Genomic DNA, 19,331 nt, shown 5'->3' on the forward strand with positions numbered 1-19,331 from the left:
CAAATCCGTTCGGTCAATAAACTTTCCCCAAGCGTCATCTGGCAGCCCGTTCCCAGGTTCAGAGCTGTGGTAATTTGATCTTCCCCTCACTCCTGCAGCCTTACTAAGTTGAAAATTCCAAATTTCCCCCCTCTTCACCTGCTTCCAAGGGGTTTTTTGTATTTTTAACCAATGGAGATTTAATCCTTTATCAAAAACTTTCAAAGACTTTAGCTTGTAACGTCTTTGCTTCAGTCTATTTACAAAAGCGGAAGGCGGACTTCCTGTTTATGACCTTCCCACTTTCAGCGCCAAATTAAGGTACTTAAAGATCCAATTTTCCATTCAACTCACGGGTAGTGGTTTAAAATCCAATTGTCCACAGGAAAAAGTTAGTGCTCTCCAGCAACGGCAATGCGGCTTCACTCTGTGAAAGAAGCAGTCGATTCAAAGCACCACGCCGCTCACCCCACGTCACTCCGGATCCCCAAAACAGGGTTTCCCCGCGAGTAGGGGAGGCGCAAAAGGTGCCAGCCGAATCCCAGGTTCACAGGCTTCTTTCCGCCTGTGATTTCAGTGGGTCTCCGCCTTTGCCGTGGCGGTCAGACCCTATTTTCCACGGAGTAAGTTCCTCCCGATTGGAGGAGCTCAGCCATTGCCGGAGGCGCCAACCCGGAAGTCCTCCTGGATAGAACTGTTTAATTAAAGCAGCAATATAAGTGATGCTTGGACCCCCGTTCGGAGCTTGATGTATGGGTACCCCCAACAAAATTTAAAAATCTGGCTGTATAATTTGGAACTTATGTGATCTGGAAATAATGTGATTTGATTGGCCCATTAATAAAAATTATTTTAAAAAGAAAGAAAGAGAGCCATTAAGAAGTGAAGAGGGAACATTTGTAGGCCATGCACAGATGTGAACAGAAGGCCTAAACTGTACATTAGGCCTAAACTGTACATTACCTGCAAGTGTGTGTAACAGTCGCCTGATGGCCCAATTAAATCAGGAAAAGCCGCATCTCCTGGGGTTGATGGGAGCAGACAAGGGTAAGAGGCAGCACCTAGCCTGCACCAAATTGCCTCCAAAGCAGCTTTGCAGAGGGTTGGCTTTTTAAAATAAAATGTGCACAAATCCACTTTTCACACATTGGAAGCACTACAGGTGTGCAAGTGGCTCGGAGGCAGGCAGGGTCAGGGCTCAGGGCACTTCCAGTGCCCATTGTGAAATGTAGAGGTGGATCCAAGTGACTTGCTGGATTGTTGTCTACACAGCATTGTGGTACAGAGGATGGAGCAGAGGCTGAGAGGGTTGTGCAAATTTGTGCCCTGCTGTCCTATGCTCATGTCACTGATTTTGTTCCTTTCCAGCACTTCATAGTTGCATTATTGATTGGCTATAACTGTAAAACATCATTCTGTAATCACATTGGATATTATATCTGTTATTAATTCTGAAACTCTGCTGTATAATTCTGCAGTGTTTGATTGCATCTGTAAGCCATTATATTAAAATGATTCCTCCCTCCTCATCCAAATTTATACATTTTCAGTTGATATACTAGAGTAGATTCTGTTAATAATGTGCACAGGTATTATAGGTATTTAAATTGGGACAGCTAATGATTAAGTTAGGGAAATTATATCTAAAGGTTGTAGTACAAAATACAGTAGGAGCGTCCATCTCTGGACCCCTCCAGAGGCTGGTGTTTGATTGCAGGTGTCTTCTGCAAGATGCTCTGGACACAATAAGAGTGCACTTGGGATGGATTTATCCTGCTTTAGTTAGTTCTGTGATGATAGTCCTCTGTTATGGACTATAATGGAGGACTGAAGGAGGCTAGTTCACCAACACAGGAGCCAGATATATGGAGAAACGTGACTCAAAGAAGTAGGAGGCCCAGGGTTCGCTCTGATTGTTTAGAAATACACAATCGCTTTGAGGTCCTCTCCCCTAGAATGGAAGACGAAGAGCAGACTCCATTTGAGGATCTCTCCCTCGTTACAGTCGATCAGGTATATGAAGATGAGCAGCAAAGTCAGTCCTCAGGGAATGTGCAGGCGACCTTGGAACGGACAGATCACGGAAGAATCCCGACCAAACCTAAGAGGAGGCGTGTAGTGGTGATAGGGGATTCCCTACTGAGGGGAACAGAAGCAGTGATCTGTGGGCCTGACAAGATGTCTCGGGAAGTGTGCTGTCTCCCCGGGGCTAAGATCCAAGATGTAACTGAACGACTACAAGGAATCATAAAACCCACTGACAAATACCCCTTCCTCTTGGTTCATGTGGGAACCAATGACACTGCAAGCAATAGCCTCCAGAAGATCAAAAGAGACTATGAGGCTCTGGGCAGGAAATTGAAGCAATTAAATGCACAAATTGTCATCTCATCTGTCCTCCCAGTTGAAGGACGTGGCCCAGGGAGAGAGAGAAAAATAGTGGAAGTGAACAGCTGGCTTCGCAAATGGTGTAAACAGGAACGGTTTGGATTCTTAGATCACGGACTGCAGTTTCTTGAAGATGGACTTCTGGCAAACGATGGGCTGCACCTCACAACGGTTGGGAGGAATGTTTTTGCCAAAAATCTCAGAAACCTCATCAGGAGGGCTTTAAACTGACTAATGTGGGGGAGGGAGACAGTGCTCCTGAAGGTAGGAGTCTATCAATTGATGAAGATGATCATCCAAATGTCATAGACCAAATGGAGCAAACAGCACGCAGACCTAGTGGTGGGAGGAAAAAATCCTTAAATAAGAGACACGGGGGAATGATTAATGGACTTCAATGTCTGTACACTAATGCGCAAAGCATGGGTAATAAACAAGATGAGCTTGAGCTCTTGGTACAGCAAACTAAATATGACATAATAGGCATCACTGAAACCTGGTGGGATAAGTCCCACGACTGGAATGTAATAATGGAGGGTTACAATCTATTTCAGAGAAACAGACCAGACAAGAAAGGAGGAGGAGTGGTGTTATATGTCAGGGATGTGTATACCTGTGAAGAGATCCAAGATTTAGAACCTCAAAGCCAAAGTGAGAGCATTTGGGTCAAAATTAAGGGAGAGATGAATAACAGGGACCTCATTGTGGGAGTTTACTATAGATCCCCAAGCCAAACGGAGGACATAGATGATGCCTTCCTGGAACAGATGGCCAAGCATGCAAAAGGAAGGGAGATAGTAGTAATGGGGGACTTCAATTACCCGGATATTTGCTGGATGTCAAACTCAGCCAAGAGCATAAGGTCAAACAGATTCCTCACTGGCCTTGCAGACAACTTCATTGTCCAGAAAGTGGGAGAAGCAACAAGAGGAACAGCCATTTTAGATCTGGTCCTAACCAATGTTGATGACCTGGTTAGTGGGGTAGAAGTGGAAGGATCATTAGGCGCGAGTGATCATGCTCTTCTGAAGTTTACTATACAGCGGAAAGGAGCAGCCAAGCATACTAGAACTCAATTTCTTGACTTTAAGAAAGCCGACTTCGTAAAACTTAGGGAAGTGCTGGGTGAGATCCCATGGACAGTAATACTAAAAGGAAAGGGAGTTGATGATGGCTGGGAGTTTGTTAAGAGGGAGATAGTAAAAGCACAACTTCAGGCAATACCAATGAGACGGAAACATGGAAGGTGCCTAAAGAAGCCAGGGTGGCTATCTAAAGAACTTTTAACTGAGTTAAGATTAAAAAAGGATGTGTACAAAAAATGGAAAAGGGGGGAAACCACCAAAGAGGAATTCAAACAAATAGCCAGCACGTGTAGACACAAAGTCAGAAAAGCTAAAGCACAGAATGAACTCAGGCTTGCTAGAGAGGTTAAAAGCAACAAAAAAGGCGGGGGCCACTAGGTGGCGCATCGGAAGATGGCTGACAATAACATCTCTCCGACCCACACGAGGTAATTTGGAGGCTATGATGGGGGTAATTAGCCTCCTTAACCCCCCCCCCAGGATTATGGGGGGGACGGCCCTTGCCTGCTGTGCCCTATACCACCCCCGAATTTGTGGGGGTGGGGGCACTAGGCACAAAGCCCTCCTGTGGGATTTTTGGCACTCCTCGACGCCGTCCCCGATTCGCGCCGCTGGTTGCAATGATCTTTAAAAGAAATAATTTGGACATGATTAATTGCACATACATCAAGGAAAAAGGGGAGTAAATACTGCTGACAGAAGAGATCTCTGATAACAAGACAACAATAAAATACGAGAAGAACGTCAAGATACGGTAATGACTGAGGGGGGAGGGGGGGAAAAACCTGCCTCTACCTTTTTATGTGATTTAACAAGAATCCCCCTCCCCTAATGAGTCAGAAATTAAGGACTTAAGCTGTGGATTTAAGGCTGTGTGGAGATAAACTTTCGATCCAAAGCAATGTTTCAAGATGAAGCTGGAAAGCTAAGAGTTTTGGAGTGACGCAGTCAGGAAAAAATGCCGTTCGCCATTTTGTGAGGCATTGTGGGAGCTCTTGGGTCTGGGAGGAGAAAGAGAGAAATAGAGTTGTTTACATATCGTGAATCAACTCCTCGGTGGGACTTAAGAGCGACAAATGCCAAAATTTACGATGGATAAAGTGATGTTATCTACGAAGGAGATATATGGAAACCATCTGGACTTAGTGGAGGAACGGGAAATCCACACAGGATTATTACACTTGCTATCGGCTTAAGGAGACTAACAGAAGAGATCGTAAAGGAAAAAGAGAAATTATACGAACAAGATATGATGTGGCAACACCAAGATAAGACTGGATAGAATTATGAACTTTGTTTGGACTGATTGGGACTGATTTGGACATTAACGCAGTAATAAGAAGATGATCTGAATTCCCCTTTGAAAGATCTTGAAGTATGGGTTCCCCCAACAAAATTTAAAAAATTGGCTTTGTAATTCGGAATTTATATCATGTGATTTAATTTGATGTGATTGGCCAGTTAATAAAAATTATTTTAAAAAAATAAATAAATAAAAGCAACAAAAAAGGCTTTTATGGGTATGTTCGTAGCAAAAGGAAGAACAAAGAAACAGTGGGGTCACTCAGAGGAGAAGATGGTGAAATGCAAACAGGGGACACAGAAAGGGCTGAACTTCTCAATGCCTTCTTTGCCTCAGTCTTCTCTGATAAAGAAAACAATGCCCGACCTGAAGAATTTGGAGCAAATGATTCAGCAGAGGAAACACAGCCCAGAATAACTAAGGAGATAGTACAAGAATACTTGGCTAGTTTAGATGTATTCAAGTCTCCAGGGCCAGATGAACTGCATCCAAGAGTATTAAAAGAACTGACAGATGTGATCTCAGAACCACTGGCAGTCATCTTTGAGAATTCCTGGAGAACAGGCGAAGTCCCGGCAGACTGGAGGAGGGCAAATGTTGTCCCTATTTTCAAAAAGGGGAAAAGAGAGGACCCAAATAATTACCGCCCAGTCAGTCTGACATCAATACCAGGGAAGATTCTGGAGCAGATCATTAAGCAAACAGTTTGTGAGCACCTAGAAAGGAATACTGTGATCACCAATAGTCAGCATGGATTTCTGAAAAATAAGTCGTGTCAGACTAACCTGATCTCGTTTTTTGACAGAATTACAAGCCTGGTAGATGAAGGGAATGCAGTGGATGTAGCCTACCTTGATTTCAGCAAGGCATTTGACAAGGTGCCCCATGATATTCTTGTAAAGAAGCTGGTAAAATGCGGTCTTGACTATGCTACCACTCAGTGGATTTGTAACTGGCTGACTGACCGAACCCAAAGGGTGCTCATCAATGGTTCCTCTTCATCCTGGAGAAGAGTGACTAGCGGGGTGCCACAGGGTTCTGTCTTGGGCCCGGTCTTATTCAACATCTTTATCAACGACTTGGATGATGGACTCAAGGGCATCCTGATCAAATTTGCAGATGACACCTGTCAGAGCTGCCTCCAGGTCCCAGCTCACAGAGGACCAACGCTAGGCTGTAGTTATGTACAAAAGTCTTTATTGAGGTTCAGTTTCCATTTTAAAGCCGCAGCGTGCAGCTCTACGTCTCGACCTTAGACCGGCGAAGTCCCGTCTGAGTCTCCTCCCCTTCCACACCAGTTTAAGACTCTCGCCTTGCTCCACCTCTTCCTAAGTTCCTTTCTCCTCTGGGCCCTCCTGCCCGCTAGGGTTTCATCCTTCCTGGACTCCTCTGACGCTGACCCTGATGATTCTTGCCCCTCCTTCCGGCGGGCTTTAGGACCTGGTTCCCTATCCGGGCTACCTTCTGTGCCGCTCGCCTGTACATTTGAACTTGGCGCGCACGCCCAGCCTGCAACTTTCCTCTTGACCGTTAACTCGCTCTCCGATGGAGGCGTGGTCAACCCTGACTCATCTTCTCTCCCTGGTGGTGCATATGTGGGCTCTGACACCTGGGACTCCTCCCCCCCCACTACGCTCTGGTGGGGAAGCTGGTCCTGATTTCCAACTGCTGCTCTGGGAGTCCCCGCTGGCCCCTTGCTTCTGGGGTGTCCCTCTTGGGTCGCCCTTTGCCCTGCCCATCGGCGCCCCCTTCTGTGAATCTTCCGATTCGCTGGAGAGGCTCATGGAATCTATCGGGCTGCTGTCATCTTCTCCTACGCTGCCCTCGGATTGCTCCCCCTCGCTCTCCATCTCCTCTCCTCCCTGCGCTCCCGCTGAGTCCCTGACAACACCAAACTGGGAGGGGTGGCTAACACCCCAGAGGACAGGATCACACTTCAAAACGACCTTGACAGATTAGAGAACTGGGCCAAAACTAACAAGATGAATTTTAACAGGGAGAAATGTAAAGTATTGCACTTGGGCAAAAAAAAATGAGAGGCACAAATACAAGATGGGTGACACCTGACTTGAGAGCAGTACATGTGAAAAGGATCTAGGAGTCTTGGTTGACCACAAACTTGACATGAGCCAACAGTGTGATGCGGCAGCTAAAAAAGCCAATGCAATTCTGGGCTGCATCAATAGGAGTATAGCATCTAGATCAAGGGAAGTCATAGTGCCACTGTATTCTGCTCTGGTCAGACCTCACCTGGAGTACTGTGTCCAGTTCTGGGCACCACAGTTCAAGAAGGACACTGACAAACTGGAACGTGTTCAGAGGAGGGCAACCAAAATGGTCAAAGGCCTGGAAACGATGCCTTATGAAGAACGGCTAAGGGAGCTGGGCATGTTTAGCCTGGAGAAGAGGAGGTTAAGGGGTGATATGATAGCCATGTTCAAATATATAAAAGGATGTCACATAGAGGAAGGAGAAAGGTTGTTTTCTGCTGCTCCAGAGAAGCGGACACAGAGCAATGGATCCAAACTACAAGAAAGAAGATTCCACCTAAACATTAGGAAGAACTTCCTGACAGTAAGAGCTGTTCGACAGTGGAATTTGCTGCCAAGGAGTGTGGTGGAGTCTCCTTCTTTGGAGGTCTTTAAGCAGAGGCTTGACAACCATATGTCAGGAGTGCTCTGATGGTGTTTCCTGCTTGGCAGGGGGTTGGACTCGATGGCCCTTGTGGTCTCTTCCAACTCTATGATTCTATGATTCTAAGTTTCAGTGCTGTGCTGCCTCTCACATGGAGATTCCTTTCCAAACTATTACAACTAATCAAAGTACGAACTGCCTTGCTGGGTCTGGCCAAGTGTTCCCTTTTACCAGAAGCCACAAGCAGTGCATAAAAACAAGAGCTCTCCCATCCTTCCTCATGCTGAATGCAGCTGAAGACCTGTGTCCTGCCTAATGAAGGACCACCTGGCATTTGAAAGGCTGTTGGGTCCGCGTCTGGTTTAAACTCCACGTCTGGATAAACCCTAAGAGGGGGGAGCAGGAGGGGCCTGGAAATATAAATTAGGAAATGCAACTTTTATGCAAATTACTACCCCCGCCCCCAGCAACACATTTTCTCTGTTTGGGTGGGATGTGGCCATCCTAATTTCACCGTGCATTGACCCCGAAGCCATCATGGCCAATACCTGCTGACAGACGCCTCCTTCTCTGTAAATCGGCCACACCTGCCTTTAAAGCCCATTTCATGCTGTTTAAGTCAGTGGTCGCCACCGCCAACTCCTTCTTCACGCAGTGCATGGAGTTAAACTATGGAACTCGCTTCCACAGGATGGCCACCAGCTTAGATGGCTTTAAAACATGGTTGGACAAATTCACAGTGGATAAGTCTATCGATGGCTTCTAGCTTCAGTGGCCATGATCTGCCTTAACTGTTTAAGGCAGCAATGATCCTGAATCTCTGTTGCTTCCCATGGAGGCCTCCTGATGGCCCCTGTGAGAGCAGGATGCTGGACTAGGTGGGTCACTGGCCTGATCCTGCAGCCAGCTCTTCTTAGTTTCTGACATTCTTTTCTCACAGCTCCTGCGTGTTTCAGTTGCCCAACGCAATCCAGAGAGGCTGAAACATCAATTTACTGCCAGCTTCCTTGCTGAAATAAAAGATCCTTCTATTTTGGAAGCTGAGGTGAGGAGAAAAAGAAGATGTCTGGAAAATGGAAATTCAATTGGTTTAATATGGGAACTATTTTACTGCCAACTTAAATGGAGCCTCTTATTAAGAATCTGATGGAATTTCTAAACAGGGAGAGCATCTCCCTTGGTGAGGGCGATCTCTAATCATACACCAACATTGCTCTTGGCATATTTATGACTCCTGTGAAATCTCCCATCTGGTATATTTTAAAATAAAATTGAAAATTTATCACTTTCCCTTCACTGATGTGTTGGGCTTTCTCCCTTCTGAGAGAAGAGAGCTGGACAGAGATTATTGCATCAGCAGGCTGCCAGCTGAGGTTAGGCCGAGGGGTGATTTAAATTTTCAACACTTTCCCGCGTTAGAGATTTCCAGAATTAGGGATGGGGCGGGCAAAACTGCAGACCAAGAAGCCATGAGCGTGTTTCTCGAATGATAGCGCTCCCCGGGTCTTGATGAGAGCTCTGCTCTGCCTCCAGTTTTGGAGACAGCGGTGCTTCTGAACAGCAGAAGTTGGGAACCACAGGAGGGGAGGGGCTCTTGGGCGCAGGTCCTGCTTGTGGGTTTCCTACGGAGGCACCAAGCTGCACATTGTGAGAAAGGATGCTGGACTCGATGGGCCACTGACCTGATTCCTCAGGCCCTTCCCACCTTCTTACATTCTTGCGCTGTTTTACTTTTTGTTATGTACAGTGGTCCCCGCAAGACGAACGCCTCGCAAGACGGAAAACCCGCTACACGAAAGGGTTTTCCGTTTTGGAGGTGCTTCGCAAAACAAATTTCCCTATGGGCTTGCTTCGCAAGACGAAAATGTCTTGCGAGTTCCTGCGGGTTTTTCCCCTCCCCCCCTTCCTAAGCCCTAAGCCGCTTATCAGCTGATCCGCTAAAAGCCGCTAAACCGCTAATAGCGCTAATCCGCTAAGCTGTCAAGGGGCTTGCTTTGCAAGACGAAAAAACCGCTAGACGAAGAGCCTCACGGAACGGATTAATTTTGTCTTGCGAGGCACCACTGTACTAAGCTTGGATCCTAGAACAACAGGCAAGTAGGATCCTAGAATGCAACAACTGATTGGCCTGCAGGAAAAGACCAATCAGGCGCCAGGAGTTAATCAGCCTATTAGGCTGGTAGGATCGTAGAATGCAACAACTGATTGGCCTGCAGGAAAAGACCAATCAGGCTCCAGAAGCAGAATCAGCCAATCAGATGGGACTCATTGTGTAAATAATGTACCTATATAAAAGCCTGAGGTTTGGGGGGAAATCAGTCGCTGTTTTACAAGCTGCAATAAGGAGCATGAAATCACTACAGGACTCCGAGTATATTTCACTTTTGTTTTCAAATCCTGCACCGTTTGGAACGGGGGAAGACACACACACTTCATTTTCTCTTCTGGAAGAGGATCCCATTCAATGAACCACCAGAGAGGGATGTGGCATGTTCATCAGACAAAGAAGTCCTATTAATATATGAAAATGGTTGACATAAACAGAACATTGCATGTGCTCATGTATCCTATGGATGGGCAGAGCAAGTAGGAATGAGCAAGAGCAGTGACATCCATTGCTCCGCTTGCCACTGGAATGTGGCCCCTGTAAGCTTATCCAATAGGGCATGTGGCCCTCAGAATGGAAAATGTTCTCCATCCCGTTTATTATATCTCATGTGCCTTGCTGCTTGTTCTTCAATCCCAATGGAACGGCAAAAAAGTATTATATGCTCAAATACCTGCAGTGCTTTTCAGAAGGCAAGACTGCATGCAGCAACTTCAAAAGAATTTGTCTGACCATCGGGGGACGCAGATCAGTCACGCGCAAAGACATTTTGCCTCAGCAGCTCAGAACTTTGTTCTGGCATCATTAGGCTCTGATGGCACCAGCTGTTTGCAGCTTTTTCTCGGCCTGGCCTGTTAATGGTGAATGAAAACCTTTTAATATTCACAGCGCTTTTAATATTTAATATTGCTGCCGTTATAGGCAATTTTTTAAAATGCTAAGTGTGCTTAAAATTAATTTTTTTTAAAAAAATTAAGTAAGAAAATGGCCCTCTTTGAGGTTCTGCAGAGTTTGTCCCTGGAATAAATTATGCAGTTTGAACTGTGTCTCTCCTTTTTTTTATTTTGCTTCTGAGATTGAGGTTATTAAGGAATTTGAGGGAGGAGGGATTGCAGAAAATGTAATAATAATCTACAGGATCCCTCCCTCCCTTATTCCATGCAGGCACTAGGCAGGCTTGTCCCATGACCACCACCAGCGATGCTTCCTGGCTAGCTTATTTCAGGGGTGGGATCCTGTGGGATTCCAGTTCCCATCAGCCCCTGCCAGCATGGCCAAGGGGGAGGCATGATGGGAGATGTCATCCAGCGACATCTGGACAGCCAAATGCTCCCCATCCTTGCTATGAAACCATTAATTCCAGAGTCCAATTCTGCTGCCTCTGAAAAGGATACATAGTTACTGAAATATACTCAGAGTCGCAAAGTGATTTCATGCTCTTTATTCAGCTCATAGTGGTGAGGAGGAATGAATGAAAGTCCCCTCAAGGTATCTGCTTTATATACATTATTTACACAATGGGCTGAACATGATTGGCTAATTCCGGAATTCTACTGTAAGCCAATCAGGTTGTGGATTCACTTCTATCTGGAGCATGATTGGGTAGTTCCTGCCAACCAATCATACTGCTGCATTGTTCTAGGACCAATCAGACTGCTGCATTCTGAATCCTATTGTTCTAGGACCAATCAGGCTGCTGCCTTTTGGATCCTATTGTTCTAGGACCAATCAGACTGCTGCAGTTTGGATCCTATTCAACCCAGTACATAACACCCCTCCCCTCTAAGTTCCAGTCCTGCCCGGGAGGTCGCATTCATAGTCCTCAAGGTACGCTGGCGGCCTACGTGTGCGTTGCGGCCTGGGGTGTTCCCTGGTCCGGGGTTCAGGTTCTGGCTCGTGTTCCAAGGATGCTGGCTGTGATGGGGCTGTTTGGTCTGGCGCAACCGGCTCACTCAGTCGTGGTTCTGGTTCCGGTGTCCTTTCGGCCTCGCAGGTCCTCTCTGTATTTACTGATTCTGCCTCTCCTGCTGGCCCCTCGTGCTCTATGGGCCTCACTGCCCCTCTGTTCCCTTGGGACTCCTCTGCCCTTTCCTCCTCCTGGTTTTCTCCTGGGAATCGTCGCCGTATCTGGTCGCAGTGGCGGCGCCAGCATTGCCCCCCATCCGTTAGCACCTCATACGACACGGGGCCAGTGACCCTGGTGACTGTGGCGGGTACCCATGCTGGGCCTGCCCCAAAATTCTTTGCGTACACTGGGTCCTGAGCCTCGAAGGTCCGGGGGTTCTTGCCTTCCCCCACCACTGCCTCATCCTGAGCTCTATCGGGGTGAAGGCGGTCCAATCTGATTGCAAGGCGCCGACCCATTAGTAGTTCAGCGGGGCTCCGGCCAGTCGTTGAGCTGGGGGTGCTGTGCTGTGCTAGAAGGAATGTGGCAAGGCGGTACTCCCAATCCCCTTGTGTCATACGGCGAAGGGTGTCCTTGGTGGTCCGCACCATGCGTTCTGCTTGGCCATTGGTGGCAGGGTGGAATGGCGCCGAACGGATGTGGCGGATGGCGTTCTGCGTTGTGAAGGTTTGGAATTCTCCTGACGTAAATGCAGTCCCGTTGTCTGAGACGAGAGTGTCAGGGAGCCCGTGGGTTGCAAACAGCCTGCGTAGTACCCGGATGGCTGCGGACGTAGAAGTGGACGATACCAGTGCGACTTCCAGCCATTTGGTGTAGGAGTCCACCACTATGAAGAATGTTTTCCCCTGAAAGGGGCCAGCGAAGTCCACATGCAGGCGTGACCATGGTGCTCGGGCGGACTCCCAGGACTGGACTGGGGCCCTTGGGGGATCTGGGCGGGATTCTTGGCAGGCCTGGCAGTGTTTGACCCAGGCCTCTATCTCTCTGTCGATCCCCGGCCACCACACATAACTCCTGGCAAGGGCCTTCATTCTTACTACCCCTGGGTGTGTCTCGTGTAGGGCTGTGAGGACCCTTTTGCGGAGGGGCTGGGGAACAACGACCCTGCTTCCCCATAACAGGCACCCCTTGTGGGCTGACAGTTCATGTTTGCGGGTTGTGTAGCCGGCGAATTCTGGCCCGGGGCTGCTGCTGGGCCATCCCCTCCACACCCAGTCCAGGACCCGGGAGATGACCCTATCTTTCTTGGAATGGTGTGCAACTTCTTGTGCCTGAATGGGGCGGTCAGGAAGCAGCTCCAGGCTCATAACCTCTTGTGCAGGTGCTGGGTCGGGGCCTGTTTCCGGTAGTGGTAGCCTGCTGAGGGCGTCCGCATGGCCCATCGCCTTCCCCGGACGGTGAATCAGTGCATACTGGTAGCTGGCAAGGAAAATTGACCACCTGAGGACGCGAGGAGACAGCACTTGGGGGGTCTGCTTTTCAGGGGCAAACAAGCCAAGCAACGGCTTGTGGTCAGTCACCACGGTGAAGGGCCGCCCGTACAAGAAATCATGGAATTTTTTTACTCCCTTCACGATTGCCAGACCCTCCTTGTCGATTTGCGAGTAGTTCCGCTCGGTTGCGTTGAGTGTCTGGGAAAAGTATGCCACTGGTACCTCTCTTCCATCCGGGAGTTGGTGTCCCAGGACAGCGCCAATTCCATAGGGCGAGGCGTCGCATGCTAGCACCACCGGCAGCCTCTCGTCGAAGTGTGCCAAGACCGAGTTTGAGACAAGCAAGTCCTTGACTGCCTGGAATGCGGCCTCCTGGCGCTGGCCCCACACCCAAGGGGCCCGCTTGTCCAGGAGTCTGTGTAGGGGCTCCGCTACCGCCGCCTTGTGGGGAAGGAAGGAATGGTAAAAGTTCAATAGTCCCAAGAAGGCCTGAAGTTCAGTCTTGTTCTTGGGCGCTGGGGCATCACAAATGGCCCGTACCTTGTCCCCAGTCGGGTGGACCCCTTCTGCGTCCACCATAAATCCAAGAAAGTCCACCTGAGGCACTCCTAGTAGACATTTTTCCCGCTTCACCTTGAGACCCGCCGTCTGGAAACGGTGCAGAACGGTGCGGAGGCGGTCCTCAAACTCCTCTGGTGTGGGCCCGGCAATCAACACATCATCGAAGAAGGGGGTGACGCCAGGAATCCCTTTAAGTAGAGAGTCCATTAGATTCTGGAATATGCCTGGTGCCACGCTGATACCGAATTGCAGCCGCTTTACCCTGAATGCTCCTCTGTGCGTCACAATCGTCTGTGCCTCTGCTGTGGCCTCATCTACTGGCAGCTGTTGATATGCTTGGGCCAAGTCCAGCTTGCCAAAAATTTTCGACCCAGCCAGGGTGGCAAGAACATGGCTGACCACTGGCACTGGGTATGCATGGGCCGTAAGGGCCTTGTTTATGGTACATTTGTAGTCTGCGCAGATGCGGACCGAACCATTAGGCTTGACGGGTGTGACAATTGGGGTTTCCCAGGGGGCATTAGGCACCGGCTCCAGCACTCCTTGCTCCACAAGCCGGTCCAATTCCTCGTCTATACGGGGTTTCAGGGCAAACGGGACCCGGCGGGCCTTGAGCCTGACCGGTCGTACTGCGGGGTCAAGCTGTAGAGCAATTGGGGGGCCCGTATACTGTCCCAATTTCCCATCAAAAACCCCCGGAAATTCCTTGCATATGGCGTCCACGTCCACTTGTAAGCTAGTGTGGTTCACCCCGGTGACGGCTAGCCCCAGTGGTCCAAACCATGCCAATCCCAGTAAGCTAATGTAGGGGCCCTTGACCACCAGCAATTCCAGTTGCCGCGTCCGCCCTCGGTATTGCACCCTGAAGGTCCCCACCCCCATTGTGGGGACCTTACGTTTCTGGAAGTCCCGGAGGGTGAATGGGGCCGGCCTGAGTTTGGGACCCCCAGTAGGACACAGTTTCCTTAAGGTCCTTGCCGAGATTATGGATAGAGTTGAACCCGTGTCAAGCTCCATGCGGCATGGGGCCCCCTCTATCTGTACGTCAACATAAATTTTCTCTACGTTGGGGTGGGGCAACTGGTATACCTGGAAGTCCGTGAGCTCCGTCGAGTTGCCTTGGTGCGTTGGGCCCCGGGACCTGGGGCTCTTGGATTGGTCATCTGATGCCTGGCGTCGGGTGGGCCGAGCCCGACACACCCGGGCGATGTGTCCCGATTTTCTGCACTGCCTGCACTCTGCGTTGCGGAAACGGCAGGTCCTCCTCTCGTGACTTTCTCCGCAACTTGCGCAGTTCCCTCCTTCTCGTCGAGGCAGCTGTGGTATGTGGGCTGCTTGAGTGCGCTGCTGTACTCGGTGCACCTCCTCCCTGTTGGATCCTGAGTCGTCGGTGAGGTCTTCATGGTGGACCCTCGGTTGGGATGGCTGGCTCGGCCGTGCCTCTTGCGTCGACCTCTCGGCAGCTTCCGTTGCCAGGGCCTCCTCCAGAGCGACCTGGAACGTTAGGTCCTTCTTAGCGTAGAGGCGTCGTTGCAGCTTCTCATCCCTCAGGCCACCGACGAGGCGGTCACGAAGCATGTTCTCCAGCTCTGAGAAGTTGCAGAACCGGGCGGCTTGGCGGAGAGAGGTCACAAACCCAGTTATGGTTTCCCCAGGGGCTTGCCGCTTTGCATAGAAGGCATTTCGACGAGCCACCACTGAGGGCTGTGGCGAAAAGTGCCCCTTCAGCTGTTCCATTATTGTTTTGTATGGAACAGTAGCAACGTCTTCAGGCGCAAGGAGAGCCCGGGCAATTTCAAATGTCTCCTCTCCGCAAATGCTGAAGAATATTGCCCTCTTCTTGGCGTCTTCGTCATCGGTGACCCCTTTGGCTTCTAGGAGGAAGGTGAAACGGGAGGCGTACGCTTCCCAGTCTCCGGATGCTGGGTTGAACGGCGAGAAGCTGCTGTCGGTTGCCATTCTGAGTTCCTTGTGTCCCGGAGCTGAAGCCTGGATACACGGTGCGAGGCAGCGGTGCGGCAGGCGGCGGTGCTGCGGTGCTGTGTGTGGCAGTCAGCTCAGCGGGATCCCACCTTCGTCGCCAGTGAAATATACTCAGAGTCGCAAAGTGATTTCATGCTCTTTATTCAGCTCATAGTGGTGAGGAGGAATGAATGAAAGTCCCCTCAAGGTATCTGCTTTATATACATTATTTACACAATGGGCTGAACATGATTGGCTAATTCCGGAATTCTACTGTAAGCCAATCAGGTTGTGGATTCACTTCTATCTGGAGCATGATTGGGTAGTTCCTGCCAACCAATCATACTGCTGCATTGTTCTAGGACCAATCAGACTGCTGCATTCTGAATCCTATTGTTCTAGGACCAATCAGGCTGCTGCCTTTTGGATCCTATTGTTCTAGGACCAATCAGACTGCTGCAGTTTGGATCCTATTCAACCCAGTACATAACAGTTACTGTGATGGAAAGGAGAACCTTTTGTCCAGGAAAGAGATGGATGCTTGATGTCCCTCAGAAAGGGGCATCTGTCTTTTGTGCGGTTTGTGGAAATAAATAACTTGGGAAAACCAGACTTGTTTCAGCTCAGGTGATGTTCATTCACTGAAACCAGGAGCATCTAATTACAGATAGGTAGCCGTGTTGGTCTGCCATAGTCAAAACAAAGGAATTTTTTTTGTTTTGGCAGGAGCATCTAAATTCAGGTAGATAGCCGTGTTGGTCTGACGCAGTCAAAATATATAAAAAAATAAAAAAATTGTCCAGTAGCACCTTAGAGACCAAATAAGTTTGTTCTTGGTATAAGCTTTCATGTGCATGCACACTTCTTCAGATACACTGAAACAGAAGTCACCAGAACATACTATCCCTTGCTTTTTCCTGTAGGATTAATTGCAGTCGTTAACAGTAGTCAAGAGGTTTACCATACCCATTGAGTCAATCACCCATCTCCTACTACCCTCCTGAGAAAAACCCCATCCCACCCTCCCACTGGTGACTTCTGTTTCAGTGTATCTGAAGAAGTGTGCATGCACACAAAAGCTTATACTCAGAACAAACTTAGTTGGTCTCTAAGGTGCTACTGGACACTATTATATATATATATATATATTTATATTCAGGAGAGACTAAGTGCAGCTTTCTGGGTGATGTTGGACTCCAGTTCCCATCAACCACAGCCAGTGTGGCCAACGGTCAGCGATGATGCGAGCTGAAGTCCAGTGATGTCTGGAGGGCCCCAGGATCCCCATCTTTGACTTGTGTGCTCCTGGCAGACCACTATATTCTTGCTAGCTCCATGACCAGAGGTGTACTGGCCCAGACTTTGGGGGGAAGGCGTGGTAGTGTAGGACCCTCTTGCCAGCAGCCAAGAGCCACCCAGTCAGCATGAAAGGGCAACTTTCGAGGCCCTGGAAAGAAGTCTTCTCATCCTTGGTGGTGACTAAAGCCAATCAGAGTGAAAGGAGGTCAGACAGCCCCTGAGGATGGACTCCTAGGGTCGCTCTGCACAGGGGCATAGGAACGGGGGTGCAGGCCGCCCCGGGTGTCATCCTGATTGGGGTGACATTCGGTGCCCCCCTGCCCGTTACTCCCCCAAGCCCAGGGAGTGGCAAAGCGGCAAAACAGCTGCTGCGGCTCTCCCCCTTCCCTGGCTCGCTGTAGGCTTGGGAGTCGCGGGGACCCCCCCACCGAATGTCACCCCCTTCGCTGAGATCGGCCCCTGGGGAGGATCGCGCAGCCGTGCCAATCCTCCCCATGGGCGGACTGTCCCCACCCCCGGGTGCACGGCCTGTGTGCCCCTCCTTGTGCTGGAGCACCCAGCTCCGCCACTGGCTCTGCAGAAGGTGCATGGGAAGAACATCGCAGAGGAGTTGTTGTGTCTGCTCCAAAGCTAAGCATTGAGGAAGAAGGTGCTTCAGTTCCAAGAGAACGATGTGCAAGGTCTGTTACGTATGATGGAACTTGAAGGGAAATACAATGTAAGTCACTCTTCACTGAAGACTGACAGTCTACAAGACCCTTCATCAAAAGATCTCAGGCCAGTTCACAAGCAGAGGTTGGATGGCTTTAATTGCGATTCCTGCATTGCAGGGGTTGGACTAGATGACCCTCAGGGACCCTCATTTCTTCCAATTCGATGATTCAGTGATTTATTGCCTCCCTAGCCTGCCTCTGTGAACACCGACATCATTCTGCCACAGAGTAGTGGCAGCTAAAAGCTATCAAGATGCTCCAGCCATAAATTTGTAGCTGAAGGTTGGAGTTGGGGGGGGGGGATCTTTGGGAATCAGAGATCAGTTTGGATCTGGCAAAGCAAACCAATTTGTTTTGACCCAGAGAGGGAGAAAACACAACAGTCAAATTCAGTGTTAAACTTGAGAGGCTTCTCGTGGTTGTCTGGAGGAAGAGCATTTAACTAGCACTGATACTGATTTCCTAAGAAATGAGGATGGACTGCTGATTTGGATCCAGCTTCCAAAAAAATGGGGTGCAGATTATATTTTAAACTTTCAAAATGATAAAATGACAATAGACTGAGAACAGATTAAAACTTGCACTAACTTTCAAAGAATCTGGGTGGTCCAAACAAGCATGTTTTCATCAGGCCCAGGAAAGAGTGAAGCTCCCTGCCTGACCTCAATAGGCAAGGAGATCCAAAGTACAGGTGCTCTTTCACTAAAAAGCCAAGTTTCACAAATGGAGAAATGGGATTATGTGACATCTGTAATAGAGCCAGTTCCACAGTTTGAAGCATCTGGCAGTCGTTCCCCCCCCCCCCCCGCACTGCTACGGCTTCCAAGTTCCCTGTGAGATCTCAACAAAATCTGGCAACTGTCAGCGAAGCCCCTTCTCCCCGTGGGGTTGGCACCCGTGGATCCTTAAAAAAAATAAAAAAATGCTTTTTATTTGTTTTCTTACTTAACAAACAAACATACACAAGAAATTAACCAAAATAATAAAATAATAACAACAAGACCAAAAAAATTACATACGTCCATAACTCCATAAGTTCTTACAAAAGAACTTATGCCACCATGTTCTTAATTCCCAGTTCCTTATCTTCCCCATAGACTTCCGTCTTCCTCAAAGTGGGTCTGTCTTATCTATTTGTTAAACTGCTTCTTTAACCATTTCGCCATTTCTTCTGTTATCTGAATACTATACTTATAATCCAAATTGTAGTTTGCGAAAATTAATCAAAGCATGTCCAGGTTTTAACTTGAGGGCACTGTTTTTTTTAAAAAACATTCTTTATCAATTTCCCTCACCTTTTTGAACTTTTGGTTTGGCTGTCTCCTAATTATCTCCATCATTTTTGCCAGTTCAGGATATTCAAATAATTTATCCTGCCATTCTTCTTTTGTTGGCACTAACTCTCCTTTCCAATTTCTGGCAATTAATATTCTTGCTGCTGTTGTGGCATAGAAGAATATTCTCTTTTTTTTCATTTGGAATATCTGGGTCTAAAATGCCCAAGAGGAAAGCTTCTAGTTTCTTTATGAAAGTTTATATAAACATTTTTTTTTTCAATTCCTCATATAAAACCTCACCACACAAGAAACAGTGTCCCTTCTGCCTGTTTACACTTCCAGCAAGTATTAGATCTCATTTTATACATTTTGGATAGTTTGCTGGGAGTTATATACCACCGGTAGAATATCTTCAAAAGATTTTCCTTTAGTGTATAACAGGCCGTAAATTTCCATTCTTTATTCCATAATCTTTCCCATGCCGATAGTTGGACATTTTTACCAAAATCTTTTGCCCACTTAATCATTACTTCTTTCACCTCCCATTCTAAAAGAAGCTTGTACATTTCCTATTTTGTATTAATTCTTTTTCTGCCCGTGGATTCTGCCTCCTGAGGCGGCTGCCTCAGTCCGACTCCTGGGCAGGCAGATAAGAGCCACCAGCCCCGTGTGAAATAAGACCCC

The 19,331-nt window shown here is 48.4% G+C and overlaps 2 long non-coding RNA genes across 2 annotated transcripts in view; both read left to right on the plus strand.

The window, feature by feature from the left end:
- Positions 1-19,331, plus strand: part of LOC307224719 — a 215,602-nt gene that overhangs the window by 168,890 nt on the left and 27,381 nt on the right. The gene's annotated exons all lie outside the window — the stretch shown is intronic.
- LOC307224707 lies at positions 7,520-9,747 on the plus strand. The gene is made up of 2 exons (XR_013842707.1): positions 7,520-9,138; positions 9,463-9,747. It is a non-coding gene; the product is annotated as an uncharacterized lncRNA (long non-coding RNA).

The sequence above is a fragment of the Podarcis cretensis genome (genome assembly GCF_951804945.1).
Source record: "Podarcis cretensis genome assembly, chromosome: 9".
Lineage (NCBI taxonomy): Eukaryota > Metazoa > Chordata > Lepidosauria > Squamata > Lacertidae > Podarcis > Podarcis cretensis.